We start from the raw sequence: 8,329 nt of genomic DNA on the forward strand, positions 1-8,329 counted from the left end.
AGTACCAGCACCTTTTTCACTAGAAAAAGTGCACTGCCTGTACCACTCCTGACCTGCCCACTTTTTCTGGAGCCAGTAGAGGTGATTTTCAATGTCACTGCCCGGTTTTGTGCTGCTGAATATCAGGAGTTAGGCTGCAACTGGCAATTTAAGCGGGCAAGAGCCTCTCCTGCCTGCTTAAATTGCTTCAAATATCAGTGGATATATGTTCAGTGTCAATTAGTTGTCCTTAATTTGAAAGAGAAGTGTGGAGAAGGTCTCATAAATTTCCCACTCATGAACTCATTGCTTGAAATCCAATAACCAATACTGTAATCTCTGTGTTACACAATCTTGGCACAAGGTCACCACATATAAATAAATTGCTGCTTATTGCTTAGATACTTGGACAAGAATATAATAAAACTAGGAACTATTTACAAGTTTAGTTTAACAAAACTAATGTTCATGAGGCCCTAGTGAGATTTGAACTCACGCCCCCTGGTTTACAAGACCAGTGCTCTAACCCCTGAGCTATAGAGCCACATGGTCAACCCTCTGCAAACTCGTTAGTACAGTCTGTTTGTGTGTATACTATAAACCTGTTTGACTAGTAATGTCATTCAGCTTTTATTTAAATTGCATATATTACCTAGGAAAATTAGAAATAGGTTTCAAAAAGTGCCTGCATATAATATATGTAAACCTCTTTGGTTGTACCATAGAAAGGCCCTTTACCCCAAATTTATGACAGTTTTCAGAAACTTCTGAAGACTATTCTTTTTAACAGAATTGTTAGTTAATTCTCCTTTCTTTCTTTCTCTTTATATTTTATTGTAAACTGCCTTGAACTTATGGGTCAGGTGGTCTAGAAATGTAATGTAATATGGGTATAAGGCTCCTTGGCTTGGTATCCTTACAGAAGATGATCTAAAGTTAAATTGAGTGAGGTTCACTCTCATTCCTACTAGAGCACCACACTACTAGTGCAATAAAAGGACAGAGAGATAATTGGTTCTGCCACAGACAGGGAGATTAGTAACATTAGTAAAATCTGTGACTTACTGACTTTCAAATCCCCTTTATCTCTAACCCAGGAGCAACATCAGGATATCATTTTTCATGGAGGAAAGGAATGCCCTGAAGATGGTGGAGGTTAAAACGATGAAAGGCTTCATGAAGGAATGGGAGACACTCCAAGGATCCATAGATGCCAAAAGTGAAGAGATAGTGGAAACCCAGCCTAGGGCTACCACAAGACTTTACAAGTAAGAATGAAAAGATTAAAAACAGTAGCAGATCAGTCTAGCAGGCTACAAACTACTGCAGGAGTTGATAGTAACAAAACAGATTTAGATTGTGTAGAATCAACCAGGTTGAACCACGACAAATAACCCCTTTAAGAAGTTCCTAGGGCACAATTAGGAAATTATATATATATATAAATGTGATATAACATACTGTATATTATGGTGATTATTTTTGATAACAATCAGCTAAATCAGTGAAGCAGGCTACTTATAGTAAGGTACTTTCCTGGAAGCTCATCAGGCCTCGGAGATCATGTGGTCAAGCAATGACCATTCTAATATTAGAAGCTATTTAGATTATTACAAAGCTTGTGATTAACATGGGAAGTAGGATCCTCAAGTAGTTTGTTAATCCACCCATTTACTTTAACCATAAATACTTGGCATAAATAATCATTTTCACAACATGCTGTTACAATTATTGTAGCTACTTTTCTGTTTTACATGCTGTTTGTTTTTTGTAGCCAGTATTCTCTTTCAGCTATCATGGCTGTGTTTGGCCATGTTTACTAACATGAGTGGATCTAAGGCAAATGATGCCCATTGCAAAAATGTTCATGGTGCCACCATTCTCCCTTTTTCTTCCATTGTGATAAAATCACCTCCAGGATAGTTGGGTTAAGGCAGTTCCAGTCTGAAATACAAGTCCCAGAAGGCATTGCAGGCAAAGAGCCAGAGGGGGGGGGGGAGTGAAGATCCCAGACTGGACTCCTAGCTGCAATCAGGGAAGACATGGGTGTAGGCTGGCAGGTTGTGTAGTGGCTGCCACTAGGCGGAAAGAGAGTTAGGAAACCCTGTGTGCAGGATCTCATCATTGGTCTCATTAGTTTAATTCTCAACTCGGCTGGTATGGGTGTGGGGAATCTAATGGAAGGAGAATGATTGGTGGTGGTAGCTGAAGCCAGGGATTGATTAGGCAGGTGGGAAGGAGTCCCAGGGGGGAGTTCAGTTCAGGAGAGAGAAGCAGAAGGAGAGAAGGAGTTGCAGGCTGAAAACCCTTGGGCAAGGAGGTCCCTAAAGTACTGGCAGTTACAGGCTGAAATTCCTTGGGTGAGAGGAAGTCCCAAAAATATTGAATTCACTGTGAAGCTGATGCAGGGGAAAACCCTTGGGTAGAAGGAGTCCCTAAAATATTGAACTCTCCTGAAGATAAAGAGCCCAGACTGGAGCCTGTAAGCCTGCATTGAATCCTGGTATGTGGGAACTGTGTACTAGAATCCTGCATGGAATAAAAGTCCTTAAGATTGAAGTTACTGGTGGACATCTGTTTTTTCATTGTACCGGGAGCCTGTGGCTGGAGGAGATTGTTCTATCCTTAGCTGCACAAGAGAGGTACCTGGTTACACCATCTATTTACCCCCTTTCTCCATCTTTCTTTGAACTTTTTCTGTGGTAGTGTACGTGATCTTTTCTGTCAGGAAGCATCAGTTTTAATGTCACAGTAATTTGTATGCGATTATTGCATCAGGAGTAAAACGTTTCCTAATTCATGGCTTATTACATCAGCCCCTGAGACTTTCATAGGCTTGTTTGGCTGCTTGTCAAAAAGTTTCAACATGATTGATCAAGTGGCTTTTGCTTTACTGTTTTCCATTCTCAAGGCTGTGTCTGGTCAAGCAATCAAAAAAGCTGTTTACCTGACCCCACGGACTATAATGGCACTGGAGATGAATTGAGAAATTATTTTTGGCTCCTTCTGCTAAATATGGCCATTCAGACCATTTAAAGGAACACAAGCAAAATGCCCTCATTCTTCACATTTTACCATTCATTTTCAAATGAATGCACCTCCCTAATTCCAAGATATTATTGCTTTGTTACTTCATATGCATTACCTCTTCGATGTAGCCCTCTTTCTGTTCTTATTCTAATAAAAGAATGCAGTCATGAATAACAAGATATGAAAATACCAAAAACCATTCACTAAGCATACACAGTGCATACCTTGCAATGGGTGTGTGTGTGTGGGTGTACATATGCGTCTGTTTAGTTTCTGATTGCCCTATCTAATGACTTATAGTCATCAACTGGGACTCTTTTCTTTGGCAGAAGGAGGGTGGAGCGTTTTCAGGTCATGCTTTAAAGCAGGGGTTCTCAACCCAGTCCTCAGGACACAAGTGGAGGGGCATTTTCAAAAGGGACGTCCAAGTTTTATTTGGACATCCTCACAAAACGTTCTGATCTAGGGGTGGGGAAGCCTGTATTTTTGAAACAAGATGGACGTCCATCTTTCGTTTCGAAAATACTATCATGGACATCCAAATCCTTAAATTTGGTCTTCCCTAGATTTGGTTGTCCCTAGACATGGACGTTTCTGATTTTCTGTAATAATCGAAACCAAGGACGTCCATCTCAGAAATGACCAAATGCAAGCCATCTGGTCGTGGGAGGAGCCAGCATTTGTAGCGCTCTGGTCCCCCTGACATGCCAGGATGCCAACCGGGCACCCTAAGGGGCACTGCAGTGGACTTCATAAATTGCTCCCAGGTACATAGCTCCCTTACCTTGTGTGCTGAGCCCCCCAAAACCCACTAGCCACAATTCTACACCACTACCATAGCCCTTACAGGTGAAGGGAGGCACCTAGATGTGGGTACAGTGGGTTTGTTGTGGGTTTTAGAAGGCTCGCTGTTTCCTCCACAAACGTAACAGGTAGGAGGGGGTATGGGGCTGAGTTTGCCTGTATGAAGTGCACTGCACCCACTAAAACTGCTCCAGGGACCTGCATACTGCAGTCACAGACCTCAGTATGACATTGAGGCTGGCACAGAAGCTGGCACAAAATATTTTGAAAGATGTTTTTTTGAGGGTGGGAGGGGGTTAGTGACCACTGGGGGAGTAAGGGGAGGTCATCCCCGATTCCCTCCAGTGGTCATCTGGTCAGTTCGGGCAGCTTTTTGTGCCTTGGTTGTAAGAAAAACAGGTCCAGGTGAAAACGTTCAAGTGCTCATCAGGGACGTTCTTCTTTTTTTTCGATTATGGGTCAAGGACGTCCAAGTGTTAGGCATGCCCAAGTCCCGCCTTCGCTATTCCTTCGACACATCCCCTTGAACTTTGGCCGTCCCTGCGACGGAGTGCAGTTCGGGACGTCCTAAATCGGCTTTCGATTATACCGATTTGGATGTCCCTGGGAGAAGGACGTCCCTTTTCCGATTTGTGTCGAAAGATGGACGTCCTTTTCCAGTGGAGTACCAAGGGCGGGGCGATGGGAGCGGTCTGCCCCGGGTGCACGCTGCTGGAGGGGTGCAGTGAGCAGCTGCGTGCCTGTTGGCACCGCTGGTTCCCTGCTCCCTCTGTCCCGGAACAGGTTACTTCCTGTTCAGGGGCAGAGAGAGCAGGGAGCCAGCGGAGCCGAGAGCCCCGTGGCTGTTCCCAGCAGCTAAGTATGCACCCAGGGGGGGGGGGGTTTGATGTGCCAGTGGGGGTGTCATTGCGCCCGGGGGGTGTCGTGCTACACCCGGGGGGGATGCGCATCAGCTATCCGCCCCAGGTCGCAGCCGACCTAGGATCGTCACTGTCCTTCTCTTTTGAAAATGAACCCGATAGCCAGTCAGGTTTTCAGGATATCCACAGTGAATATACATTAGATAGATCTGCATATAATGTAGGCAAATCTCCAACAGGGTGAAGTAAATAACAAACAAACCCAAAATAATTCCACCAGTTCAGTGTACAAAGTTCTTGAGAAATCACCCAATAAAGTTCTTGAAAAAGGAGGAAAAAAGCCTCAGAAGCAGACAGGTGTTACTTTCAAACACACCTCTATCTTTCAATCACTGGCTTTAAAAACCTCCCCTAAGTTTAATTCAAATATTCAAATGTTTTAAATTTTAGTTTTCATAAAAATCACTTAACTTCTGTGTGGTGAAACAAGACCTCCCGAACGCTGGCCACCATTTTGCGGTGCCAAATCCTGCTGCTTCATACATATGTTTCAAGGTTCAATATCGATCTCCACACTGATTCATTATTTATGAAAACTAAAATTTAAACAATCTGAATATTTGAATTAAAAGAGGGGAAGTTTTTTTAAACCAGTGATTGAAAGATTGAGGTGTGTTAAAAAATAACACCTGTCTACTTCAGAGGCTTTTTTCCTCCTTTTTCAAGAACTGTATGAGATGATTTCTCCTGAACCTTGTACACTGAATTGGTGGAGTTATTTTGGATTTGTTTTTTACAATGGAGGCAATGCTTTCTGATGTTCAGACTCACAGAAACAGAACGAAGCCTGGCTGATCTGCAAGGCTTCGTTCTGTTTCTGTGAGTCTGACGTCCTGCACTTACAACGTGCATGACGTCAGAAACAGAACAAAGCCTTCGCAGGAAGAAGAGGACCTCCTCAGCTGTTGGGGATTGGGGTTCCCCGCCAGCAAAGGTAGCCCACGGCGACAGCGGGGGAGGATTGGCGGTGGGAGGGGGGTCGAGAGGGTCATCGGCAGGGGGGTCCAGGGCCAAATCTACGGGGGCCAGGCCCCCCTGGCCCCACATAGCTACGCCACTGGATTTGACTGGCAGGGGTGCCTCCAGGGCCAGGATTATTTGCACGTGCATTTCTGATGCGCACACAGAGTTTGGTGTGGAAATTTGGGAATGATATAGAGAATCCGGGGATCTATCTGTGGTTAGTGTACAGTAAGAGATGTTACTGAATGCTTCTAATTTTTCATTCAGGAGGCATGGCATAGGTAGAGAGTGGGCATAGAAGCATTAGCCAGCTAGCACATTATATTTACTGTACATTAACAGGCTAACACAGCGTTAACGCAAAAGAACTTAGTGCCTACTAAATAGGAAGGGTAAGTAGTCCCGCATTAACTTCTTGCAGGTATTACATGCTAATGGTTATATTAACACATGGCCTGCAATAAAAAATACAGAGCATTCCCCCAAAGGGAATGCCGCATTAAATCTTAGTGCACAGTAATATCCTGCGTTACAATGCATTAGGCCCAGATTTTAATCCACTGAGGGGTCCTTTTATTAAGCTGTGGTAAAAAGTGGCCTGCGTTAGTTTGGACGCGTGAAATTGGTGCACACCGGACCATTTTTTTTACAATGGCTGGGAAAAAAGGTCTTTGCTAATGGGGCAGTAAATGGCCATGCGCTAATATGAAAAGTAGTGCGCAGCTATTTACTTCCTGAGCCCTTAATGCCACCTGTTTACTTGGCGGAAAGGGCTCATGCGCTAATCGTGCAGTAATCAGGCAGTATGCGCCAATGTGGCTGCGCTGCCGATTACCACCAGGAATGCCCCCACGGTAGAAAATAGAAAATTATTTTCTACCGCAGGAAACAGCGCACACCAATTTCAAAATTACTGCCAGGTGCCCAAGCTACCCCGGCGGTAGTGTCAATTCGGCACATGATACCCACGTGTTAGCCCTACTGCAGCTTAGTAAAGGGCCCCTAAAGCAACAGAGCACAAAGGTAAAAATATACCCTGGTGAACTTGAAACTGATAAAGGCTAAAACCTCTGGTAGCTGCTGACATAATTTCAAGAAGCAGTGAATGATTAACCAGGAGGTCCTTTTACTAAATTGCGCTAGAATCTGGGCTTACCATATTTTAACGGTTATTGGAAAAGTAATGGAAGCCATGCTGAAGGAAAGGATAGTGAATTTCCTAGAAGCCAACAAGTTGCAAGATCTGAGACAACTTGGTTTTACCAGAGGGAAATCGTGCCAAACGAATCTCATTGAATTCTTTGATTGGGTAACTGGAGAATTGAATCATCGACGTGCTATAGACGTAATCTACTTAGATTTTAGCAAAGCTTTTGACACAGTTCCCCACAGGAGGCTCTTAAATAAACTAGATGGGCTGAAGATAGGTCCCGAAGTGGTGAACTGGATTAGGAACTGGTTGACGGACAGACGACAGAGGGTGGTGGTAAATGGAGTTTGCTCGGAGGAGGGAAAGGTGAGTAGTGGAGTGCCTCAAGGATCGGTGCTGGGGCCGATTCTGTTCAATATATTTGTGAGTGACATTGCCGAAGGGTTAGAAGGTAAGGTTTGCCAATTTGCGGATGATACTAAGATTTGCAACAGAGTGGACACCCGGGAGGGAGTGGAAAGCATGAAAAGGGATCTGAGGAAGCTAGAAGAATGGTCTAAGGTTTGGCAATTAAAATTCAATGCGAAGAAATGCAAAGTGATGCATTTAGGGAGTAGAAACCCACGAGAGACTTATGTGTTAGGCGGTGAGAGTCTGATAGGTACTGAGGGGGAGAGGGATCTTGGGGTGATAGTATCCGAGGATCTGAAGGCGACGAAACAGTGTGACAAGGCGGTGGCCGTAGCGAGAAGGTTGCTAGGCTGTATAGAGAGAGGTGTGATCAGCAGAAGAAAGGAAGTGTTGATGCCCCTGTACAAGTCATTGGTGAGGCCCCACCTGGAGTATTGTGTTCACTTTTGGAGGCCGTACCTTGCGAAGGATGTTAAAAAAATGGAAGCGGTGCAAAGAAAAGCTACGAGAATGGTATGGGATTTGCGTTCCAAGACGTATGAGTAAAGACTTGCTGACCTGAACATGTATACCCTGGAGGAAAGGAGGAACAGGGGTGATATGATACAGACGTTCAAATACTTGAAAGGTATTAATCCGCAAAAAAATCTTTTCCGGAGATGGGAAGGCGGTAGAACGAGAGGACATGAAATGAGATTGAAGGGGGGCAGATTCAAAAAAGATGTCAGGAAGTATTTTTTCACGGAGAGGGTGGTGGATGCTTGGAATGCCCTCCCGCGGGAGGTGGTGGAGATGAAAACGGTAACGGAATTCAAACATGCATGGGATATGCATAAAGGAATCCTGTGCAGTAGGAATGGATCCTCAGAAGCTTAGCCGAAATTGGGTGGCGGAGCAGGTGGGGGAAGAGAGGTTGGTGGTTGGGAGGTGAGGATAGTGGAGGGCAGACTTATACGGTCTGTGCCAGAGCCGGAGATGGGAGGCGGGACTGGTGGTTGGGCGGCGGGAAATACTGCTGGGCAGACTTGTACGGTCTGTGCCCTGAAAAAGGCAGGTACAAATCAAGGTAAGG

At 44.7% G+C, this 8,329-nt stretch overlaps 1 non-coding gene across 1 annotated transcript; it reads right to left on the reverse strand.

The window, feature by feature from the left end:
- Positions 1 to 450: 450 nt before the first annotated feature.
- Positions 451 to 523, reverse strand: TRNAT-UGU. Its single transcript has one exon. It is a non-coding gene; the product is annotated as a tRNA-Thr (tRNA).
- Between the last annotated feature and the right edge of the window lie 7,806 nt (positions 524 to 8,329).

This window comes from Microcaecilia unicolor, chromosome 1, assembly GCF_901765095.1.
Source record: "Microcaecilia unicolor chromosome 1, aMicUni1.1, whole genome shotgun sequence".
Taxonomy (NCBI): domain Eukaryota; kingdom Metazoa; phylum Chordata; class Amphibia; order Gymnophiona; family Siphonopidae; genus Microcaecilia; species Microcaecilia unicolor.